Source organism: Monodon monoceros, unplaced genomic scaffold (assembly GCF_005190385.1).
Source record: "Monodon monoceros isolate NGI ecotype Baffin Bay Population unplaced genomic scaffold, NGI_Narwhal_1 Super_Scaffold_15, whole genome shotgun sequence".
Lineage (NCBI taxonomy): Eukaryota > Metazoa > Chordata > Mammalia > Artiodactyla > Monodontidae > Monodon > Monodon monoceros.
Window position 1 is genome coordinate 86092441 of NW_021703771.1, and position 23936 is coordinate 86116376.

Consider the following 23936-nt stretch of genomic DNA (forward strand, 5'->3'; position numbering starts at 1 on the left):
GGGGGCAGCCTCCTGCCTTATCCTCCATCTGTGAAGCTGCACCAGAGGCGGAAAGGCTGTTTCAGAGACCAGGCCAGCCCCGCGAAGCCCAGCCACGCCTCACCAGTTCCGGGCCTTACACGCCCCGGAGAAGCCGCCCTGACGTCTGGTTAGCGCCCTTGAACCGCATGCTCTGTGCGCACGGACGCAGACATCACCCTGCGATCTGCTGCGGAGGAGAAGGGCGAGGCCTGCGGGGTGCATCCGTCCTTCTCGGGGTCGAGGACAGCGCGCCGTGTGCACATCCACCAGCGGGCTGCTGCTTCTCACCCAGGGGGGGAGCGACAGACACCTGCCGGGGAGGTGGCCAGGTGTCTCCGTGCACCCCGCCCCGGGAGCATCCAGGGCAATCACTCTGTTTACAGACCGTAAAGGTCCCACGGGCTTATTGTATCGACTGTCCTGGGATAAGTTCTTCCTGAGATTCCCATGGTCATTAGAGCTGGAGAGGGAGGGAGTCCAACCTAGAATCGATAAGCTGGGGAGTGAAGTGGTCTGGGATTTTGCCAACTTCGAAATAAAGTTATAGATATCCCAAAAAAAACCTTAAAGAGTTCAAAGGCAAAAGATTTTCAGTTCTAATAAACTCAAACCCATTTCTATGCAGTCCGATCAAGATGCAGTTAGGCAACATCACAGGTAATTATACATCTCTCTATCCCACAGACAGGTAACACACGGACTCCACACGCTTTCCATCCATACGTCCTGATGCACGGACTCACAGCGGCCCACAAGAGTATGTCGCATGTAACTGTACATCGATATGATGGTAAAACGGAAACAGGAACCATACAAATAACTGCAGGAAAACCCTGTTAATTCAGCAGGCGGCTTGAAAAGCAGGACTTTCTGAAGGAGTAAAATATCTGAGTAATGGCCTTCATAAAAATAAAGCTTTTATTCCTTTAAAATATAATAGTCTTATTAAGACAATCAGGAAGAGTTCCGAGGGGGTCCTATTTTAACCAACAGACAAGAATGATTTTAAACTAACAAACCACGATGTAGCAAATACTTAAAAACGCACGGTGCTCACTTCCCAACAACCAGAGTTATTGCCGCAGCCAAAACTATAAACATAAATCACCAAGCTCCTTGCGCACGGCTTCTGCTTCTACGAGCTGCACGTTGGTAAAAGCTTTACAACGTCTCATACCACACTGGAGGGAAGATTTTTTAAAATATAAAATGGTGAAGTTAAACTGTGAAGAATTACAATGGCTTCTGTGAATCTCTTTGTCTTTACATTAAAAAGTCAGAAGCGTGACCCCAGGTCACATGCCTGATCGGGGTTGGGGAAGCAGGTAGGGCTTCTCCCAAACGTCCTGAGAAGAGCCATTTCCAGCGCTGGCTTCGGCATGGAGTCCAGACTTGCCAAATCCAGCAAGAGTGGGTACCTTATTTGCCAAGACAAAAAGCACTTCATAGGAGCGAGAGTGTTCATTTCCTGTTTCGTTTATGTGAGAAGTGGAGCTTTTCAGAGGAAAAAAGGCAACTTCTGTTTTTATTGATGATGCACTGATTTGCCAATGTGTTTGGTGTTACTTTTTGTTTATTCTCTCTACGTCTGGAAATATCTCACCACTTAACTTCTTTTGCAGGTTCTTTTTACTAAACACTTTATCTGAAGAGAGTTAAGAGCTCAGAACAACACCCACCCCCTGGATGAACCGAAAAACAAAGAACAAAAAAACCCTGATGGGTTGTTGTCTCTTTACCAATAAGGGTCACCATGTCTTTTTAAAACAGAAATCTCTCCATGGATTCAGTTGGAAGAATAAAATTTTCAGGCAAAAGGGAAGTCGTCAGGACATCCATCATTTCAGATGAAGAAATGATTCTTAAGTCGAGAGTGAAATGACTTGGAGTCACTAACAGCACAAGGCAGGGCTGGAACCCGGGGTCCTGTGACCCCAACACTCACCTAGTGCTCCTTCTATCGGGAAGCACCTGCTGTGGCCCTTCATCCCTGCCCCGAATACGTGGCTGCCACACACACAGACGTACAGACATTGCGTAAAATGAATTTACACTCGGAAATCTTAGGAAATAAAAGGCTTCTGAAACAGTGAGTCTGAAAGATACACCTTAGGAGAGCACGGTAGCCCACGAGCACTGAGCCTGGAGGATGCTGGTGTCGGGGGGCTGCCTGGGTCCAGGTCCTGGCACCAGTATCATGGGCCGCGTGACCCCGGCAAGTACCGTGGCCCTTCTGCACCTTACTTACTTCTCTCTTCTGCAAAGCAGAGACGGGGGGCTTCACCAGCGAAGTCTAAGCACGTTACATTATTCAGAGCAAAGCAAGCATGTGAGGAATCTTGGCTCCCACTGTAACCACTCCTTGCTTCTCTCCTGGCTTAAACACTCCCTCTTGGCTCAAATGTGGAGGTGAGGGTTTGCAAAACTGGTCCTCCGGGACAGACAGCATCTGAACCTGTAGGGATGCTGAAATGCAGGGGGCAGGCCCGCCTGCTGAATCAGACCTCTGGTTCAGCTACGTGAACTTCCACCAGGAGTCTCATGCCGTTTGGCTCAAATAAAACTCTTTTCTATTCCTTTTATAGATTGTTTATTGATTATTTCCGTGGACAATTCCCACCAAGGGTAGCACAGGTCAAGGTCACACTTGCCAGGGGAACTTCCCACCCGGGGTGGGAGTTCAGCCCAGCCCCCTCCCTCCTGGGGCTGCCTGCCCCTGGGGGAGACCAAAGCCGCCGAGGGAGGACTGGATGTTGGGTCTGATGGAGGGAGAATGAGTGGGGATGTTAAACCTTTAAATGGAGAAAGACAAAACACAGCAATTAAATCACCCCACTGCATATCCATATTGCCTATAATTCTCTGTTTGAAAATTCACTCAAATATGCAGTCCACCTTTGATATCGTCTACTTTTCCCACTACACTTTCCCTGGGACACATGTGCCAGGAACATGGACACAGGAGGCCGAGCCTGCCTAGGTGCCCAGCCCGATGGCCCCCGGCCCTCTCTGACCGCCAGGCCTTCTCCACCAGACACGCCACAGGCCCACCCCCACCTGGGCGCCTGGGTCCACCTTGACCCCCACCCAACCCCAGCAAGGGAGCTGATGTCCCCTCTTGGCAGTTTTTCCTCCCCCGAGAAGGGACCCAGTATTTCCCAAGAGCCCAGGGAGAGGCCCGAGCAGAAGGCCAGGCCGTAGATGAGGGGTCAGCTTCTAGCTGGTTGGGCGGCTGGTGTCATTGCGAACCTCTCCTCCACTGTACCCTTCACATTGAATTACGTGGACGTGGGCCCAGACGCATGACTTGAAAAGCCCCTGGAAATCATCACTTGCATCTCACCTTGGCTGAGCAGGTGCGGCCAGGGTAGGAGGGCCCAGACAAAGGACCCGGGAGAATGCAGGCCAGGGCCCATCTCAACTCTGGGTCATCAAGCGTTATTTGGATCTGTTAGGCTGGCTTCCAGGGACACGAACTCTTTGAAATAAAGCCTTTGTATCTGAACAGGGGCACATCCAATAAAACCAAACTTCTAGGGAAAGTGAAAGATGTTTAAATGACCATTACTAACCCATCGCATGGACCATTCCCAGCGGCCTGGCACCAGTGACCTCATTAACCGGTGTCCATGAACGTGCAGTAACCTTAGAAGCACAAATTATATTTCACAACTCAAATGTGTCACGGAACTGTGAGAGTTCTTTTTTTAATCACAAGTTTTATAGCATCAATTAATTTTTACCAAATTCATAGCATAACAGAAATGCATACAAAATTTAATAGGCATTTATTTTCTCTATGGAAAAAGTGCCAAAAAATAAACAGACAGTAATAAAATTTCCACTATTAAAAATGTTAGTTGTGATTTCCATCTTAACTGAAAAAGCCAGAATACTTTGAAAGAAACTTTTAGAGTTTTATGTAAGGAACATTATTATGCATCCAATTTACCAAGTAGGGAAAAAAACAAAAAAAAAACGTCGAACAGTAAAAGCTATAAATATTTTTTGTAATTTGATGTGGACAGTAGTTTGAAGGAAAAACACCTCAGTATATTTTTATCCTCCATGCTTTCTCAGAACCTACTTTCAAATACATTCAATTTAATTTTGTTTATTCACAAAAAAATCATTTGTGGAAAATAGAATTAAAGCACATATAAATATTGAACTTGGAAAACAAAATAGTTATTCCAGCATCAATTCTAATTAAGATACAGCAATTTTAAAATCCATTCCTCCCACCCCCACCCTCTGCTGCTGGCAACCACCCGTCTGTTCTCTGTTTCTGTGAGCTTGTCTTGAAATCCATGAGCACAGACTATCTTTCCATTTATTTGTGTCTTCAATTTCTTTCACTAATGTCTTATAGTTTTCAGCATATAGGTCTTTCACTTCCGTGGTTAAATTTATTTATGGGTATTTTACTCTTTCTGGCACCACTGTAAGTGGGATGGTTTTCTTTATTTCTCTTTCAATTGATAAGTTTTACTCTAACTTTGGGTGTTTTTTTCAAAGTATCATATTACACATAAATTAGTTCCTGGAAACCACCAAATTACTATTTATGAGCTAAAAGCACTGAATTTGTGCTTGTTGAGAAAGCACATGGCCAATCCAAAAATGGGCAGAAGACCTAAATAGACGTTTCTCAAAAAAAGATATACAGATTGCCAACAAACACATGAAAGGATGCTCAGCATCACCAATCATTAGAGAAATGCAAGTCAAAACTACAATGAGATATCACCTCACACCGGTCAGAATGGCCATTATCAAAAAATCTGCAAACAATAAATGCTGGAGAGGGTGTGGAGAAACGGGAACCCTCTTGCACTGTTGGTGGGAACGTAAATTGATACAGCCACTACGGAGAACAGTATGCAGGTTCCTTAAAAAACTAAAAATAGAACTACCATATGACCCAGCAATCCCACTACTGGGCATATACCCTGAGAAAACCATAATTCAAAAAGAGTCATGTACCAATATGTTCATTGCAGCTCTATTTACAATAACCAGGACATAGAAGCAACCTAAGTGTCCATCAGCAGATGAATGGATAAAGAAGATGTGGCACATATATACAATGGAATATTACTCAGCCATAAAAAGAAACAACATTAAGTTATCTGTAGTGAGGTGGATGGACCTAGAGACTGTCATACAGAGTGAAGTAACTCAGAAAGAGAAAAACAAATACCATATGCTAACACATACATATGGAATCTAAAAAAAAAAAAAAAAAGGTTCTGCAGAACCTAGGGGCAGGACAGGAATAAAGACACATATGTAGAGAATGGACTTGAGGACACAGGGAGGGGGAAGGGTAAGCTGGGACAAAGTGAGAGAGTGGCATGGACATATATACACTACCAAACGTAAAATAGAGAGCTAGTGGGAAGCAGCCGCATAGCACAGGGAGATCAGCTCAGTGCTTTGTGACCACCTAGAGGGGTGGGATAGGGAGGGTGGGAGGGAGACGCAAGAGGGAGGAGATATGGGGATATATGTATACATATAGCTGATTCACTTTGTTATACAGCAAAAACTAACACACCATTGTAAAGCAATTATACTCTGATAAAGATGTTAAAAAAAAAAAAAAGAAAGAAAGCACATGGCCCTCATCTGTGGGATGTCCAGCGTCAGTGATCAGGGTCTAAATGACTGCGTCCGGGCAGGACCATCACACTGTCCCCTTTGACCTGTGGGAATGACTCCCTTGATTCTGCTCGCCCCACACCTTTGTGACCATCCACCTCACACCCCTGCGGAAGGTTTGCATGTGACAGTATGACATAGGAAACTTAGGCCAAGCCCGTCAAACTCCTTTTGGATGTTTATTAAAAGCCCAAAGAAATGACAACTATCACCAGATTCCTGGCTCCCCACTCTCAGGGGCCATGGATGTCTCTGTTTAGGTTCATCTCCACCGAGGAAGCACTGTACAAAGTGAGAAATGAATCTGTTCAAAAAGAAATGTGCACGTTTGCCGGTTCTCGTATTCTTCTACAGCATTTTATTTCCATAAACGTACCACAGGTTCTATTTAATGGTGACGTAGCTAACAGCGCAACAGTCAATCCATTTATTTAGAGCAATTTCATAAGCTCACCCAGTGGTGAGAGAGACACTCCAATTAAGGGCCAATAAAAATTTACATCTTAAAATCTATTTTATGGCCAGGATATACCATGCAGTCATGCCATGAAATACTGTCAATAAATGAAAAATGCTTAGGCACTCTATGCCTAGCACACAGCCCTACAGTATGCAACATACTGAGTCATACAGCGCACCCAATTGGCTCATTTTTATCTGTGATTGTGATCACATCTGTCACTTTTCCAACCTTAATTTACAGTGGGTCCAACTGAAAGTTTAATGAGACAAAGCAGTTAGGCTGCCATGCCAAGTTTTCAGTCAATAAATTCAGGGAAGAGCTGTGGACACAAAGATCATTCCAAAAGGAATCATCTCCCATTGAGCAGATCGTGAATGATCTATTTGCAATGAGATACTGGTCCAGAAACTCAGGAACATTTGGCAGAACTCGGGGGTTTAAATGAACAACAGCGACTAAAGATTCATCGGGGGATATTTTAACGTCATCGGAGGCGGTGGCACGTCAGAGTGTCTGAGAAACACACAGCAGATTTCTACTATGGCAACTGACGCGGGGATCTGCACGCTTCTCGGCATCTCTGCCCCTCTGGAGGCCGCGTGCGTACAGACAAGTGCTTGCAAGGATGGGGGCTCTGGAAGCCTAGGTTCTCTCCATATTTTCCTTTCCCCCAAGAATGTCCCAAAGTAGATACAAGTAGATATGACACTGGCTACGTGTAGGTGGTAGTGAGTACAAGGGCTGGGAAATCAAGACACCCCACTGGGGTATCATTTCATTCTCACACGTTCAACTACAGCTTCTGAATTATAAGTGTTTCCCTTTGGGAAGTGAGGAACTGAGGTGTGCTCACATATTTGTATTGATTAGTTAACAGTTCTCCATTATGGCTGGCTGTCAACCTAAGTACAGACCTAATTTTGAAATTTATTTATAACTGTGTACAATTGCCCAGGATGATTTTATAACATTAAAGGGAAAAACTCAAACACGCTATCAAAAGATTTTTTAATAATGCTTAGGAACTACTCCATAGAATTACCAAGGTTTATTCTGAAGTAGTAACAGACAATGTAAATCAGTTACACGTGGAGTCCCATTTCCTGAATACCACCGCCAACAGCAATCCACCTTCTCCCCTCATAGGTGGGAGGCACGATGAGGGCCTCCCAGCCCAAACTACATTTCCCAGCGCTCCTTGCGGCCAGGTGTGGTCACGTGACAAGCTCTGGCCAATGGGAGGGGAGCAAGGGTGGACCTTTCAGAAGCAGCTGCCTTCTCCTTCAGTCTCCCCCCTCTCCTGGGAATGCAGAGCCTTCCAGGCCCTGGCAGGGGTGGAACTGTAAGATGAAGGAGCCTGGAGCCCTAACCTGGTGCAGAAGAAAACTGCCCACCGACCAGGAACACTGACATTTGGCTGATACTTGAGCAAGACACGAATCTTGCTTTTGGTACCTCACTGCAGTATCACACAGGGCACGGCACCAAAACAGCAGTAAAGTCCAGAGCCCCCGGGTGACGCTGCAGCCCGAGAAACGCTGGCTTAGCGGACGTCTTCTAAGCTCACACACTGTGGGTCAGGACAAAGTGACTGCAGAATAAATGAGCACAAGCTGGGGAGCCGCCCACCCAAGCCAATTCCAGTCACTGTCATTCTAGGCAGGCACCTTACTCTTCATTTCCGTCCCCCCCTCCGCCGAATGGGACAATCCTACCTTGATTGGCTGAAGTGAGAAATAAAGGAGGTAACGCATGCAAAACACTCGTCACAGTACCTGGCACACGGCAGGCCCTCAAAATACTACTTGTCGTGAGACATTATGATGGTGATCCCTGAATATCTGATACGGTGACACAACACCTTCCTTGAAAAAGTTCGTGCTTCTGTAGTAAAAGATCAAGAAAGCAAACCATCACAAAATAAACATGATACATAAACAAATTTGGAAGCATAAGACGGAAAGCCTGAATCTCTGAAGAAAATACATCTTGAGATGATAAAACCAAAGGTTTGGTCTTGCTGAAATTTTCAGCAGTGTGATTTCCTCCTGGCTCTCATGGTGGTGACAGTGGCACATACGGCACGATTTCACTAACACTTGCTTCCCTGTAGCGTTGGGAGGGCCTGGCCCCCTGCCCTGCATAGATGTGAGCTCCCCCTCACTTGTGACAGTTCAAGAATTTTAGGACCAGGAACTAAACCTGGACTTCTCCTAAAGAAACAGGAGGTTCCTCCATTTTGCTCCCCAATTCAAAAGCCTAAGTCGAGATCTGAAGTAACCCAGGTGCGCCCAAGGAGAAGGTGGGAACTCAGCCCCCCACCCCCCCGCTCACCCTCCACCCTCGGCTGCTTTTGGCGTGAGGTTTGAAAAGAGGGTCAGAGACCTCCAAGGAGTCTGCTCCACATTCAGAGGGGATGCGGGCAGCATAATCAAATGTTTTCACGGCAACAGTATGTGTGTGTGTGCATGCATGTGAGTGTATGTGCATGCACGTGTGTGCACCGGTCTTTGGATCAAATGAATCTGCGCTAAATTCCATCACCTCCACGATTTAACAGCCGTGGACCTTTGTTACCCTCCATGAACCTACTTTCTTCCTCATCAGGACGACGTGGAAGATAATATTTACAGTAAGATCATTCTGAGGATCAGATAAAAAATTTTAAGTTTTAAAGAAATATTCAAAGCACCATTTAATAGGCTTGCCACACGGAAGTTGCTCAAAAAAAATGAATCACTATTTTCAGGCGGGGAAGGAGTAAGTCGCTGCTGGGTGGGTGAGCAGGGCACTCAGGGGCGCATGGACCCAGGGCACGTGGCTGCTGGGACTCCGGGGCTCAGGGGACGCCTCCCCGTTGCTGGCACAGACGCGCCTCACTGCCTTCTCTCCAGGGAGGGCCTCCCAGCACAGGGCCGGGAAGTTCTGCAGCCTCCACCCCTCACCCAGGCCAGGCTGAGGGCACCTAGCCTGGGAGCGGTTTCCAGGGCTGATTTTAGCTCTGCACGAGCTTGGTTCATATTCCCACAGGAAAACCATCAGAGGCAGCGTGGACCCTGACCTCAGTTCCCACAGCTGTCGACTTGGTGGCTGGGGTGACTGAGGAACACCTGCGGCCCAGGGTTTCTACTGTGGCCCTGATGATGGACCCAGGGGTTCCTGGAGGCCCGGGGACCCGAGAGCGCAGGAGAGGTAGCAGCGCCCAGGAAAACGCTGCTGCCCATTCAGTCCAGGGCCAGACACACGCCCTTGCTCCGTGTCCACAGGACCAGGAGACTCTGCACAGAATCCCGGGTGCCGCCCCTCCGGCTGTGGAAGCTCCCGCAGGGCTTATTTGCGAACGGGCAAGGAGGAGTGACTGGGTCAGGGAACCTAGGAGGTGGCTGGCCAGGGTCGGCCCACTGCAGAACAGGAGGAACAAGCTCTCAGCCTTTGATGAATCATGACTGAAATCAGTAACGTGCCTCCCAAGGACATCGGGGTGTCGCCCCTCTTTCAAAAATTAAGTGCTTTACAAAAGAGCCCAGACGTTCTGGAAACAGATGGTCAGGTTGAAAACGAAAACACTGGCCAAGGGGCCGGTTGCCTCCTGCCACCCGCAGAAGCCGGAAGTCCTCGTGGGCACCTTTGCTCACTTTCACGGGAAGAAAGAAAAGGGACGGGCGGAATTCGTCTGCGGAACTGCTGGACTAAGTGGGAGGTTTTGCAAACACATGTTCTAAATTACCACCCTTACTATCCACCCTGGAACTGGAGGGTCAGCCAGCCTGACTCACTGGCCCAACGACCTTGCCCCCGTGATCAGAATCGATTCTCCTCCTGGCAGGAGGGGTTGTAACTTCCAACCGGAAATCAGTTGAAATGAGCCATGATTTGTAGAAAAACTGCACTCACGATGCCATTCTGCCCTTAGGTCTTCTGTTTTATCCTTATTTTATTTTTTTCCTTCCATTCCATTTTATTAATAAGAACTTCTAACCCAGCTCAAAAAGTGCATTAGGAGACCGGGACCTCTGGACTTGGAGCTTCGCTTCAATGCCGATTTCTAGAGGAAATGCAGTGCAGAGTAGGGCTGCGTTTTAGAGACACAGCTTTTCATTAAAACAGGGCGTGCAATGTCAGTCTCATAAAAAGACTCTCATGGACTATTCAGGCCCAACGTGGTAACTGTTAGAAACATTTTCAAAATGTCTAACTCCCTTACTTTGTATACAATACAAAGCGAACTCGGTAAAATGAGCAGAATGGAGAGAAACTTGTAATCTAACTGGAGAGGCAGATCATCTTTCCCCAAACACAGATGTCCAAGATCATGGACATGCAACGTGAGATGCACGAATGATGACAGCAGGAGAGGTCACAGGAGCGGGGACGGGCTGGTGTGGCTGGGGCCCGCTTCCGGGAGGGACCGAAGCTTACGGTGGGGCAGGGCATTCCAGGAGGGACAAAGCAGCCCAAGTGAAAGACACAGGGGCTGGCGCTGGCGCCATTCGAACAATAGAGACTACGTCTGCCATTGTTTTGTTTTGTTGTTTACTTTTTACATAAAACTTGGAAATAGTCGGAAATAAGATCAGAATAGCAAGTTACTAGTTTCCACGTCAACAGGCCAAGAGGAGCAAGGACGCCCCAAGATCTGGGAGGCGTGAGAGGCACTAGGGTCTGGCAGATAAAACATCAACTTAAAATTAATTTACAGATTATCGGATGTGACCTCAGATCTCCCTCAGATTTGGGAGAGAGAAGATCCTATTTCAGGGCATGGAGCACATGAGACGGACTGCTTTAATTTTCAATAGATGCAGGGAATGGAAACAGAGCCGATCTGAAGGCCTCAGCAAAGATACCGACCAGGCCGTCTTCTTCCAGAAAGTACTGAAAGCGTATCTGAGTGATGTCAAGATATGGAACAAAGCTAAAAGCTGGGCGATGGAAAACTTCCATGTGGCATTAGCAGTATGGTTTTAGACGGGCAGTGGTGGGACTGCTCTGGTCAAAATGGTCATTGGCATGTGTTATAGGTTGAATTGCGTCTCCTCCAAAAATATATGTTGAAGTCCTAGCCCCCAGTCCCTGAGCATGTGCCCTCATCTGGAAATAGGGTCACTGCAAAGGTACTTAGTTAAGACGAGGTCAGGCTGCAGTAGGGTGGCCTAACGCAGTCTGTCCTTGTAAGAAGGCCGCGTGAAGACAGACACACGGAGGAGAGCCAGGTGACGGCAGAGGTTAGAGTGACACAGCTGCAAGCCAACAAGCACCTGGAGCCACCAGAAGCTGGAGAAGGCGGGCGGGACCCCCCCACCGCCCCCCGAGGGGCTTGAAGAGAGCACGGCCCTCCTGACACTTTGACCTCAGACTCTGGGCTCCAGGGCTGTGAGGGCGTGGCCTTCTGTTGATGCGCTCACTGGTCTGTGGTCGTCTGTTCCGACAGCCACAGGAAACGAGCCCAGCACCGCGACTTTCCCTAAACCATCACCAGGGCACCAACGGCCCGCAGTGACCCACCGTGACCCCTTCCGAGTTCGCCTACTACTCTGTGCAAATCAGTATCACAAATTTTATAATAACAGCGACCAAACCTGAACCAGCCCCAACCCAGAGGACTGAAGAATCTCTCGTATCTTCAAGGAACAGAGAACGTCTGTGACAGAGAACTTGATCAGAGCTTAGAAAATGAGAAAATGATGGAAGATTTACTTGATAAAAAAAAAATCACCCTACAACCTTGCTGGACAACCTGTCAGGATGCAGCAATGGATGGGAAAGTTTGCAGAAAGCCTGAAAGGTGGGAAAGAGGAAACTGATGTTACAAATCAGCAGAAAGAAAACTATTTCTCAAGGGAACTGCAGGGTCAAAAACTATAAATAGTAGGTGGGAGTCACGAGGAAATCAACAGGGTAACTGAGGAGCTACTGCACCGGGAAGAGCTGGCCTCCAGCGCATCAGCTGGGTGTTGTCTCCAACTAAAACCAGAGGACTGCTCTCCAGGGAAAGAAGGGGCCTGGCGTGGGCACTGCGCACACTGACAGTGACCGCTGACCCTTAGTGGCTACCACGTGCCAGGGCCTGTCCTCAGAGCGCCACGTGCGCTAACGGATTAACACGACCTTACGAGTTAGGCCCTGCTTATTACTAAGCTCACTTTACACAAGGGAGACAAAGTGACTGACTAGTTCCTCACCTGACTAGCAAGTGGAGTCTGAGGCCAGGACCCAGAGTCAAGGTTTCCGACCACTCTACCTACTACAGCGCAAGATACACGGAAAGAAGCGAGTCGGAACTTGAGTTAATTAATGCCTGTCCCACATCAGACCCCCGGGGATAAAAGAGAGAGGCACGGAAGGGCGGGGTCTGAGTGGGGAGAGCAGGCAGGCAGCCCTGGAGGAGAGGGCTGCCTGGAGCACTTCTTCCAGTGAAGCATCCTTACCTGGCAACCTGCGGGGTCCCAGCCCACCTGCTGCCTGACGGGAACACCGCCCTCCACTTGTCCTCTCTTATTTACAGAAGAGGCTTGTGGAGAGAACAGACCATACCAGCAACCTCTCCTAATTACATTCATTTATTCATGAGTATGAATCAATAACAAGGGATCCTTAGACATCTGAGCACAAAATCATCAGCATGAATCCTGGAGGGGAAGGATCTTGAACCTCTAAGTCAACATCTATCCCAGTATTAATCACACGAGAGGGCAAAACAAAGGTATTGTAGTTATTCAAGGCCTCGGAGCTGATCACCCCGCAGCCTCTGTGACGAAAGTGCTTGTTTGCAGGAGAGCAATTGGAGAGCTCCAATTACGTGTATCTGGGGATCCTGAAATCTCAATGTGGATTTTTGGATCCTGAAAAAAGAATTCTAAGTGTTTGGAAGAAAAATACCGTAAAGGTTATACCCTCATATAATTCCTAATGCAACTTTGTCCTCTGAAAGTCTACGATGCTGTGTCATAATTCCAAAACCCGGGGCTCAACAATAGGAAAGCTCAGGGAGGTGGGCTGGGCCCCAGGTCCCCCCAGACGAGGCCCATCCACTGGGACTTCACTCCTCAGATAACTTCTTAATCGTAAGCCCCTCTTCCACTCTGAAAACTAGAAAAGTCACAGCTGGGGGACAGTCACAGCTGGTTCTATTTTGCCAGTAAGGCGTAAGCACATATTTTTACACATTAGTAACCTCTAGAAATCGTCATAACTTCATAAAAGCCTATGTAACAACACTGAGACCCACACCGCTAAGAAGCCGTCTTGTTAGGAGACCCAGCCCACACGTTTTAGAGACTCATCTAATGTGCGTTGACCTTCAGAGACATTCTGTGCCGACCTGATCTACTCTGACAAAGATGCGTAAAGGACAGAAAAGAACGACAGAAGAGCTTATAACGAATTCAACTGATTATTACCGAATCAACGAACTGGATCCCTTACTGGCCGGCCTGATGACCAATCCAAGCCAATCACAGATCAAGACCTCTAGACGTGGAATGCCTCTTAGAATTTATGGGAACGGTATTCAGTCAGCTTTAACAAGCTTAAAATAAGATAGCGTGGAAGTCTAGAGCCGGGTCTGGATATAGACGTCTCTGAACACTTACTGGTATCTGACCTTGCAGGAAGGGAAAGCGTTTCGATGGGTTTAAAATCTGTGAACTGCACTCGGATTCCAGGGACGCTGCTCTGCAGGTGACATGCAGGAAAAGTCTGGAAGGCGTGGTCACCAGTCACCGTGGGGAGGGGACAGGGTAAGGACCAGAGTGAAGGAAGGAAAAGGTGACCTGGACATGGGAGATGAGAGGCTGGAGGGTTTCCACCACTGAGATTTTCACTGTGACTAGGAGAGAGGTTACAAAACCAACACATAGAGATACGGAGAAGGGAGTTCTGGAGGCGCACGTGGCCTACCTCCGCAGCTGTGCAGCTAGAGACGGGGGACCGGGAGAGGGGTGTGCAGCTGGGGCAGGGAAAGGGCTGAGAACCGGACTCTAAGCACCTAACTGTGGAGTCCGCCGCGTTTGCTGGGGAAAGGAGAAATCAACGAACACCTCGCTGAGTGGGATCTAGAGAGAAAAGAGGAGAAACAAGACAGGCTGCCACGTGGCGGGAGGGCGGGAGGGAGGGAGGGAGGGAGGGAGGGGAGGTGGTACCAGATAAGGGCTGTGCAACCGTGGAGAAAAGCGGGGTCTTCAGAGGGGCTGGCTGGCACGAAGCTCTAGAAAGCGCAGCTCCAGGGCTGAAGCTGGAACGCGGCCGGTGAGGGGGAGAGAGGTGGGTGAGCAGGTGAGGCGGCCCTGGTCTGAGAAGAGGGCAGAGGAAGAAGACGGAAGAGACGTGCTGGCAGCCGGTATGGCCCAGGGACCTGTGCATCCTCCCAGCGCAGGAGCAGCTGTCGATGCAGGAGGGGAAGCGTTTCCAGGGAGGGAGGCCTGCAGCCAGAGGAGACAGGGGTGGGTCTGGAAGCTAAGGGAGAATTCGTCAGAAAAGAAGGAAGAATTTCTCTTCTTCCGGAACAAAAGAGGGGGAGAGACTGGTGTGCAGATAAAGATATTCAGTAGATAAGGGAAAGTTCAACGAAAATATCAGGGATGTTAGAAAGGAAATGAAATGATTTTGATGATATACAAAACTGTTGATCTGATCGATAACACAGGCAAAAGCAAAACGTTCACGATTTTTTTTGTATTTAACAGTAACATCCACATGGACCTTTCAAATAATTAAACATAAAGAGACAAGCAGTACCCAAGGGGCACGACCCCGTGGAGGGCAGAGGAGAGGAGAAACAGGTCCAGAGCCTGAGGATGGTGAGAGTGGTCCAGCTGCCCGGCTCTGCCCTCCACTCTGCCGGCCGCTGCACCCGGCCTGGGCTGGGCTTTTCTCCACCAGCATCTCCGGCTGCATCGGGACTGCTTGCCCGCCTCCTAGAAGCACCGCAGTCATGCAGCAGAGCTTTTGTGCAAATGGCATTCTCCTTCCTCTGTTAAAACGTGCCACTCTGGTCCCACCCAAATGGCTCAGGAGACACCTCCAGTCCCACTGGGACACGGTTTGCTCTTCCAGGGGTTCCCAACAGCCATAACTGTTGCTATTATTTCCCCTTACTGTTCACCTCTCAGGCAGAAAGCACATAGAACACTTCTCAGGAGGGAGGGGAGAGAAGGCGTGGGGGGCAGTGGGAGCACAGGAGCTGCCCCTGCTGAAGGCTTCGGCTTCCTGGGGCCTCACCCCTCTGCCCTCCTCCCTAGCCTGGTGGGCAGGGGTCCCTGCTGGAGGCGGTGGGGCAGACATACCTCGTTTTATTTTCTCGTGGGCACGTATGCTCTTACAGGAACGATTTAAAGAGGCTTATGGATGGATGAAATGGTTTGCAGAATTAACACTGGACTCCACAGTGGAGACAGGCAGGGCAAACGAAGCGATTGAGAAGCCACCCACATTCAGGGCTGATGCAACTTCAGAGCGAGCTCTGGAGAGAGAAGTTGGAAAAAGATGACCCTTTGAACGTCAAGACTTTTGGTTAAACAACCTGGAATCTGCTCATCATGAACTAAATCCTGTGTGGTTTGTGTGGGTAAAAGCTCTAAACATTTTGGTTCTAAGTGCCTCTGTTTATACAACATTCTTTCCTCTTGTGTCAGGAAAAGGAAGCCTGTTTTCTTTGGCGAATGGAGGCGGGGAAGAGAAATCGTGTCCCGATTCTGTCACGATCCAGGAAACAAAGAGGGTTTTCTTTGTCTAAGCACCCAGCAGCTCTCTTTTCTGCCTCTCTTCTTTCTTCCCTCCATCTCTGTCCCCTTCCCAGTGGATTAGGACTCAGCCCCATCAGACACCTGGGCCACTCTCAGAGGACGGGATGGATCGCCGGTCCCTCACGACCCAGGAGGGGAGGGATGGCTGGGAAGCAGGTGTACAGGCACTGCCCAGGTCACCTGTACATCTAACATGTTGTAACTGCTCACCTGGGTTTATACCTGTGTCACAGCTCAGTGACTGCGACTTGAAGACCTACTCTTGGTGATTTTTGAAGAGGCTGAACTGATAAGCAAGAACTGAAGACGTGCAAAGGTTTTTAGAAAGGTGCGTTCTGTAAACGACAGGCCAGGAGACTTGAGGGCAGTTGAGAACATGTGAGATAGAAAGCTGGGATCAACCATAGTCAGAGGGTTATACTAAAGGCAGGCAGACTTCCTTTTCTACGTCGTTGAGGTTACCTGACAGATAGGCGAGGGAGATGGTAAACATGGGAAGACGTTTTATGACGTTTCTCGTTGGTACACTGAATAAAACGAAGAAATAATGACCGATGGAGTATTAGCTGCCTCACTGCCTTAACCAGAGCAGAGTAATTAACCAACCCACGCCAACCAGGAAAGCTTCTGCCGGGCCAGCCTTGCCTTCTTCTAGGCAGCGTTTGTCCGGGTGCCTGTGTGAAGCAGGATGCTTCCTGTCCTTTGCAAGAAGACAGAATACATGTCACCAAAAGTACCGATAAATTGCGAGGCTGAACTTACCAACAAGCTAAAGTAACGAAGATAAACGTAAGGTCTTACTCTTGTCAAGCAAAAAACGAATAAGCCACAGACTAGAGGAGCCAGAGTAGCGACAGGTTTTAGCCCAACATGAGTTCACCATGTGATGGTAACATGGATGGGATGAGCTCTACACGCAACAGGGAGATGACAGCGTAAGTCTTCTCTGGGCGGGTCAGATCACGTCCAGTGGGGCCCTGCCACACTTGCTCCCAGACACACTCTTGGGCTTCGGCCTGTGCTGGTCTCTCTGTCCTCCCCTCCCAGACTAGACCCTTCAGTTACATGCACCACGGCACTCTCTACGACTCCACTCAGGACGCTAAAACTGCTGCTCCAACGTCTTGTCTTCCCAAGCAGACCACGGGCTACGAGGGCAGAGACGGTCTCTGTCTCATTCTTGGAGGTTTTCCCAAGGCGGCGCCTGGCATGTTGTCGAAATTCCATACGGACGTGTTCACAAAGAAATGAACGAGTCATTCCGTCAGATGTGGCTTTCCTATCCGAATTCACCGAACCTGTCCTCTCTGACATACTCCTGGGGAACTCAGGGACATCTCTTACTCTTGATGGATTTAAGATCCTGTAGTACAAGGAGTGTGCCTAATTCATCTTTGAACAAGCACCTGTGAGAGTATCACGCCCAAAGGCTGGTTGAATAAATGACGGGAGAAGAAACGATAATTCTTTTAACATAAAAGTTGCTGACTAAATAATAAAGCTGCATGTAGAATTTTTTAAAGTGAAATGAAATTCCGAATGTGTAGAAATCAGTGAAAAAAGCTCTTTAGTTCACAAAGTGAATACAATGGCAAATGGTCTTATCAAAATCAGTAGGAAATTAAATTTGAAACTTGAAGCCATTTTTATTATAAAATTCCTATTAAATTTGTTTTGCTTTTGCCTAGTAGACAAAGGGAGCAATTTATTAAAATACCTTGTGTATCCAGTACTTCTTAAAAGAAAAAAAAAACTCCTGCCCTCACCTCAAAAAGATGTGAATAAAGGAAGGAAGAGTTAGAAATACTAAAAATTAAAAAAAAAAAAAAACCCAACCAACCGAAGAGCTAAATTATCGACCTTGAGCCTGACTGACTGACGATTCCATTCAGACAATATTTACTGAGCACCTAGAGGCTACATGACATTATAAAGAGAAAACAATGAAAATCAGGCCATATTTCTTTACTTGTAAGCAAGTTACATACTAGCTGATCCATGGGATACATAAAATTTTCTTAAATCCATAGAAATCACAACGCTTTCGTGATGTAAATACCCACAACTTAAATCTGTGCAGCTCCCCACTGCTTATAAAACACTTCCACAGAAAACATCTTAGTTAACCTGAAAATAAGTTACTCCAGGTAGTTTCAAGATTTGTGTCAATGCTAAACTGCCATTGAAGCTAAGATGATACTGAAGGAAAACAATGTGGAGGTAGGAACGCCTTGCTGAATTTGATACCAAGGTTTATTTTAAATCAATAGGAAGTGACGGTGGTTTCGGCACAGGTTAGACAAATGGGACAGAAATGGACCCAGTCCTTCTGGGAACCCCGCGATGTGGCAGAGTGGCCGTGCGGTGGAGAAAAGATGGACAATTCAACAAGTGGGGCTGAGAAAATGGTTACATTATTTACAAAGACAGGAAACAAAATTAGTTCCATATACAAAGGCTATAAAAAGAATTCATGGCCAGTAGTTAAAGGCCAAAATAAACTTTATAACTTTTAGAGGAAAACAGACTGTCTTTATGATTTCAGAGTGAGGACAGATTTAACGCAGAAAGCGCCAACCATAAAGAAAAAGACTGAGAGATTCAGCTACATAAAAACTAAAGACTTCTGCATAAAAAGGGTAAAAGATGGGTCACGCACTAGAAGCTGTCTACCTCACATCTAACTGATGAAGAATTCTTATTCAGAATACATAAACAACTCCCAGAAAACAATTAAAGAGCCAGAGAAAAGGAGAATTAAAAACAGTTACACAAAGGGGCAGTGCAACTGGAAATGCAAATGACCAGTGACACGTGAAAGAGGGCCAACCGCACCCGTCGTGGACAGAGTGAGTTAGAACCACGAGACATCACCCCACAGGCATCACCGGGCAGACACCTAACTTCCGACGCCCGCTGACAGCGAGAATGCGGAGACCGGGGCCGCGTCTACTGCTCCTGGGGGTATGGGTTATACCACCCACTCGGAGGGAAATTTGGTAACATTTCGTAAAGTTGAAGACCTTGTGCTCCACAGCCCAGCAACCTCACTCCCAGGAATGTGTCCCAGAAAATACCTTCCCCCATGCGTACAAGCAGTACTGCTCACAGTAAAGACAGAAGGAGCCTGCAGGCGTCCACCCACAGGAGGACTGGTGATGAATATTCATAGAGTAGATAGCAAACACCACACAGATGCAAACATAAGGAACCGAGCTATTGGATCAACATGAATGTATCCCAACAATATCACAGTGCATTAAAATATATGCAATGTGCTTCCATTTATAAAGCATGCACATCATGAAAAACTATGATAGTGTCTAGGATATATACATAGGAAAAATCAGAAGAAATTAAGAGGGATGATGGCATAGAATCCGGGAACGGTAACTTCTGGATGAGAAGGACAGGAATGAGGTCGGGGAGCTGTATTGATCATGTTTATTTCCTACGCTGCATTATGGGTATGGAGGTGTCTGTTATGGTATTTTTTATTTGCATTTATGTCTGAAATATCTCGTAATAAAAATGAGAAAGGAGTTAAGTCAATATTTCTGTTTATTGAATTGAGGCCCTTTTCTGCAGAGCAATAGGCTACGTACGTAGTCGCGAAATGTGGAAAGACGTGGCTTTCACCCTCTGGATGAGTTTGTCCGAAGACTCAAAGCTCGGTGATTGTCAATGTGAAACATTCACTTAAATCTACATAGGCTGCTGACGTTATGTTCTTCTGAAATGATGATATAAGCCCTCAGTGTAAAAGGGAGGTCAAGAACTGAATATTCTAGATCCAGAAAGACCTTTCCTTCTGCCAACTCCTGCCTCTCTGAGAGCCACGTGACCCACACCGCGGCTGCTGAGGGAGGGAAGCTGTGCTGGAATCCGCCAGGTGCGTCCTTGCCTTGATGGGCGTGGCACTTCCAAAAAGCACTGTGCTCCTTTGTTCACGTAGTCACTCAGGAACCGAATGCAGTCTCGGAGCACGGGGTGGGGCGGGGCGGCGGCACAGCTATGGGAGCGGGGTGACGCCCTCCTTCCAGTCCGTCATCCGCCAGGAACACGGGGCTGGGGTCACACGTGGGCTCTGCAATGCTTCATCTGGCTCGAAATGGGATCGGCGTTGGGGCGTCCCGAGGACGCCTGGGTAGAGAGCTCTCCTGTGAGACACTGGGGTTCCTGAGAGGTCGTGGGGAGGATTTCAACGGTGGTTTTCCCCCCTTTCCCTGGCAGAGTGCCAGGAAAGATGGCAAGTTCAAGCTGACCCAGGTGCCAGGTGAGCAAAGCCACAGGCATCACAAAGGACCCTCAGTAGCGCAGAGCCTGGGAGGGGGCGGGCCCAGGTGCACCAAATGAGCCCCCCGGTCCTGAGCAGCAGGGCGGAATGGCAGGGCTGGTGGAGGATCCAAAGACCCCTCCCCCAACAGCCGCCAAGCTGGCAGCCAATGCTGCCGCCGGCAGAGACTGGGCAAGCGCCACGTGTCCACGCGGGAGGGGGTGCGGCTGTAGCTGAGAGCTTCTCCAGCCGGGCCCACGCCTGCCCCTCCTAAAGGTCACTAAGGAAAAAGGCGAAGGCCTGCAGAGTAAGAGGAATGAGACGCCAAAATATTTAAAAACAAGTGATAATGAAAACACTTCTAAAAGCTCTGTTCTTACTAACCCTCCATGGAAACATTCCCAAGCGGGAGACTGTTCCAATTTAAAGTTTTCACTGTGAGCAACAGTGTTTCAGAAGACATGTGTACTAACACTTTCCCCTGCAGACACTCCGGCATCGAGATGAGATTCGGACAAATGGTCTAGGAAACAACTGCTTTAAAACCAGTGTTTCGAAGTTTCGGAGTTTACTTAAATGGGAACATCACAGTGCACTAATAAAAAGTAGAAAAATGTCTTACTTTCTTCTTAAAACTTTCCCCCAACAGAGGTTTGCTTATGTGACCTATCTGGGGGTTTTGGAATGAGCTTGTGGAAAACTCAAAAAAAAGAAAAAAAGGAAAAAGGAAAAAGCCAGCAGCAAATAAAGGGACGAACTCCACATTTAATACTGTCCACAGGGGCCCATGGCTCCCTGCGAGAGGGACTGAAATCGTCTTGAGCTGACTCAACTAGCGTGCAAACAGCAGACTTCTGTCAGACAGGATGGGAAGGCCTTCTGGGCTGGCGCCAGCTGAGCTGGAGGTGAGGCTGGGACGCACACGTGGTCCCGCGGACCTTCAGCCAGTCATGGAATCATTTGGTACCTTCACGGCCTCATCTGCAGGGCAAGTGAATAAAAGCACTTACATCGTGGGGCTGTCGTGAGGATCAAACATAAATATGAGTGGGAAGCAGCCGCATGCACAGGGAGATGAGCTCAGTGCTCTGTGACCACCTAGAGGGGTGGGATAGGGAGGGTGGGAGGGAGGGAGACGCAAGAGGGAGGAGATATGGGGATATATGTATATGTATAACTGATTCACTTTGTTATAAAGCAGAAACTAACACCATTGTAAAGCAATTATACCCCAATAAAGATGTTAAAAAAACCCCATAAATATGGAGCCTGCTTAGAGCACAGTGCATCTGGGGCCTGAGGAAGCCAACCACTAAGAAACGCGGAGATTTCTCCAGCAAAGCAATGGTTCACGTTACTCCAGACCACAAAGAGGCCCGCGCAAGCCTGCCGCACCTAACGGGCGCTGGCCGGGGCTGTGCACACAGGCTCCCCGCAGCTGCTCCCCTACCAGCTCCACCAGGGGCTTCACCAGCGTGGTGTCCTCACCTGGAGCACCCGTCCACTCTCACATTCGCCATCCTACCCCTCTGCGCCTCTCCTAAGACCTCCCCCGATCAGACTTTCTCTAGAGATTCCGGCTGGGTGGAAGCTGCAACCTGCAACAAGTCATCTGCATTCGGGTCCTGGTGCCCAGGGTCAACGGACATGAGTTCATTACATCAATGAAGAGCTCCGCCCTCAGAGACTTCTCTTTCTTCGCAAACCCTATGGTCTTACGGTTGATTTACAATAGTAGATTTATGATAGGTAATTTATGCCATGCATGTGACAAAATCTTACAGCATTCATAATTACTGCAAGAATATTACTCTTTTCTCCTTAATTCGATTATACGCTCCTTAAAAGGCAACCCTTGGGTCATCACTTAGCCTTGAAAACGAGATGAAATACGGGGTCCTAAAGTTCTGGCTTGGAGCTTAAACTTGCTTGTTTAGGCTTAATCCAATTAAAGTATCAGAATTTATCTTTGTAAGTTTCTAGTATATTTTCCTATTTAAGTTTTAAAATATCATGCTTTCTCTCTAGGCACTTAAAATTTGATATGACATTATAGCAACAAATGAACATGCAGGCTATGATTCTAACTGTGAAAGGGCTGTGGGGTAGGCGTTTTAGATAGAAATGCAGGCAGAGACACCCATACACTCCCTGTTACGCATTCAGCTGAGATGTTCTAAAGGTGACATAAAATAAAAATAGCATACACATTTTACTGAAAAGAGCAAACCCAAAGATTGCTTTCTGTGGTAATAAGGCCTGAAATGAAAATATATGATCAATGGGTGAGATATAAAGGCTTTATCCTGCCAAAGACATGACAACCCAAATAGAAAGCTTTTTACTTTTCAGGCTGATACGAATTTAGCCTAAGGCACAAAATCACCACCTGTTATCAGATCATTGGCCTCTGGGTCCTGATTCCCTACTGCAGGTTCAAAACCTTGATTAGCGCTTACATGAAAGCAAAGCCAGTGCAAGGCTACCCTTGCACTGGGATGGGACGGGAGCGAGGCAGACTCCATACATGAGATTCTTCAATCCTTTTTTGTTACAGCTACAGCCCTGGGCTGTGGTTTCAGCAATTCCTGCCCATTTGAAAACAAGATGGTGGACGCAGTACAAGAATAAATAGATCAGATTTCAGCCAACTGTACCCTATTTCTTTTGAGACCCGTAGACCTGAGTACTTGTAGGAGTTAAAATGGATTCCTTTGAAATACGCCTACCTGTTCACAGTAGGGAAACCAAGCTAAGGGTCTCCCTTGCCTTCCTTGCTTTATTACATGAGAAAATCAAGTGGCCCTGTGAATTCAATTCTTCAAAGATATATCCCCTAGGGGCGGGACGGGAATAAAGACGCAGACCTTCTAGAGAATGGACTTGAGGACACGGGGAGTGGGGAGGGTAAGGTGGGACAAAGTGAGAGAGTGACATGTACATACATACACTACCAAATGTAAAATAGATAGCTAGTGGGAAGCAGCCGCATAGCACAGGCAGATCAGCTCGGTGCTTTGTGACCACCTAGAGAGGTGGAGTAGGGAGGGTGGGAGGGAGACGCAAGAGGGAAGAGATATGGGAACATATGTATATGTATAACTGATTCACTTAGTTATAAAGCGGAAACTAACACACCATTGTAAAGCAATTATACTTCGATAAAGATGTTAAAAAAAAAGATATATCCCGGACACAACACCCACCTGGAAATCTGGATGTCCAGCAGGGTTGAGAAGGGCCTTGAAAGTGACTGCAAATCACGGTGGGATGATGGGGTTAACACAGAAGTCACGGCACTTATGCCGCAAATGATACCGTCAAGAAAACGAAAACACAACCCACAAAATGGGGGAAAATATTTGCAAATAATATAGCTGGTAAGGGACTTGTATCCAGAATATAAAAAAACAACTCTTACAACTCCATAATTAAAAAATCACCTACTATTTAAAAAAGGTGATCTGAACAGATATTTCTCCAAGGAAGATGTGGCCAATAAACACATGAAAAGATGCCAATACCACTAGTCATCAGGCAACACAACCCAAAACCACGGTGAGACACCACCTCACACCCACTAGGATGGCTCTAATCAAAAAGGTGAGCAGTAACGAGTGTTGGTGAGAAACTGGACCCCTCGATCACTGCTGCTGGGAACGTAAACTGCTGCAACCACTCTGGAAAAGTCTGGAGGTTCCTCAAAAGCTTAAACATAGAGTTACCATGAGACCCAGCAATTCCAGTCCTAGGTATCTACCCAAGAGAA

The 23936-nt window shown here is 47.6% G+C and overlaps 1 protein-coding gene across 9 annotated transcripts in view; it reads right to left on the bottom strand.

Moving 5' to 3' along the window:
* RPS6KA2 (ribosomal protein S6 kinase A2) overlaps positions 1-23936 on the bottom strand; it is a 382062-nt gene that overhangs the window by 115524 nt on the left and 242602 nt on the right. The window contains exon 1 of one of the 9 annotated variants that reach the window (XM_029223886.1): positions 15433-16065. The exons of the other annotated variants lie outside the window; for them this stretch is intronic. The gene's annotated coding sequence lies outside the window, so the exon portion shown is untranslated. Of the gene's footprint in view, positions 1-15432; positions 16066-23936 lie in introns of those variants that run through there. 9 annotated transcript variants of the gene reach the window in all.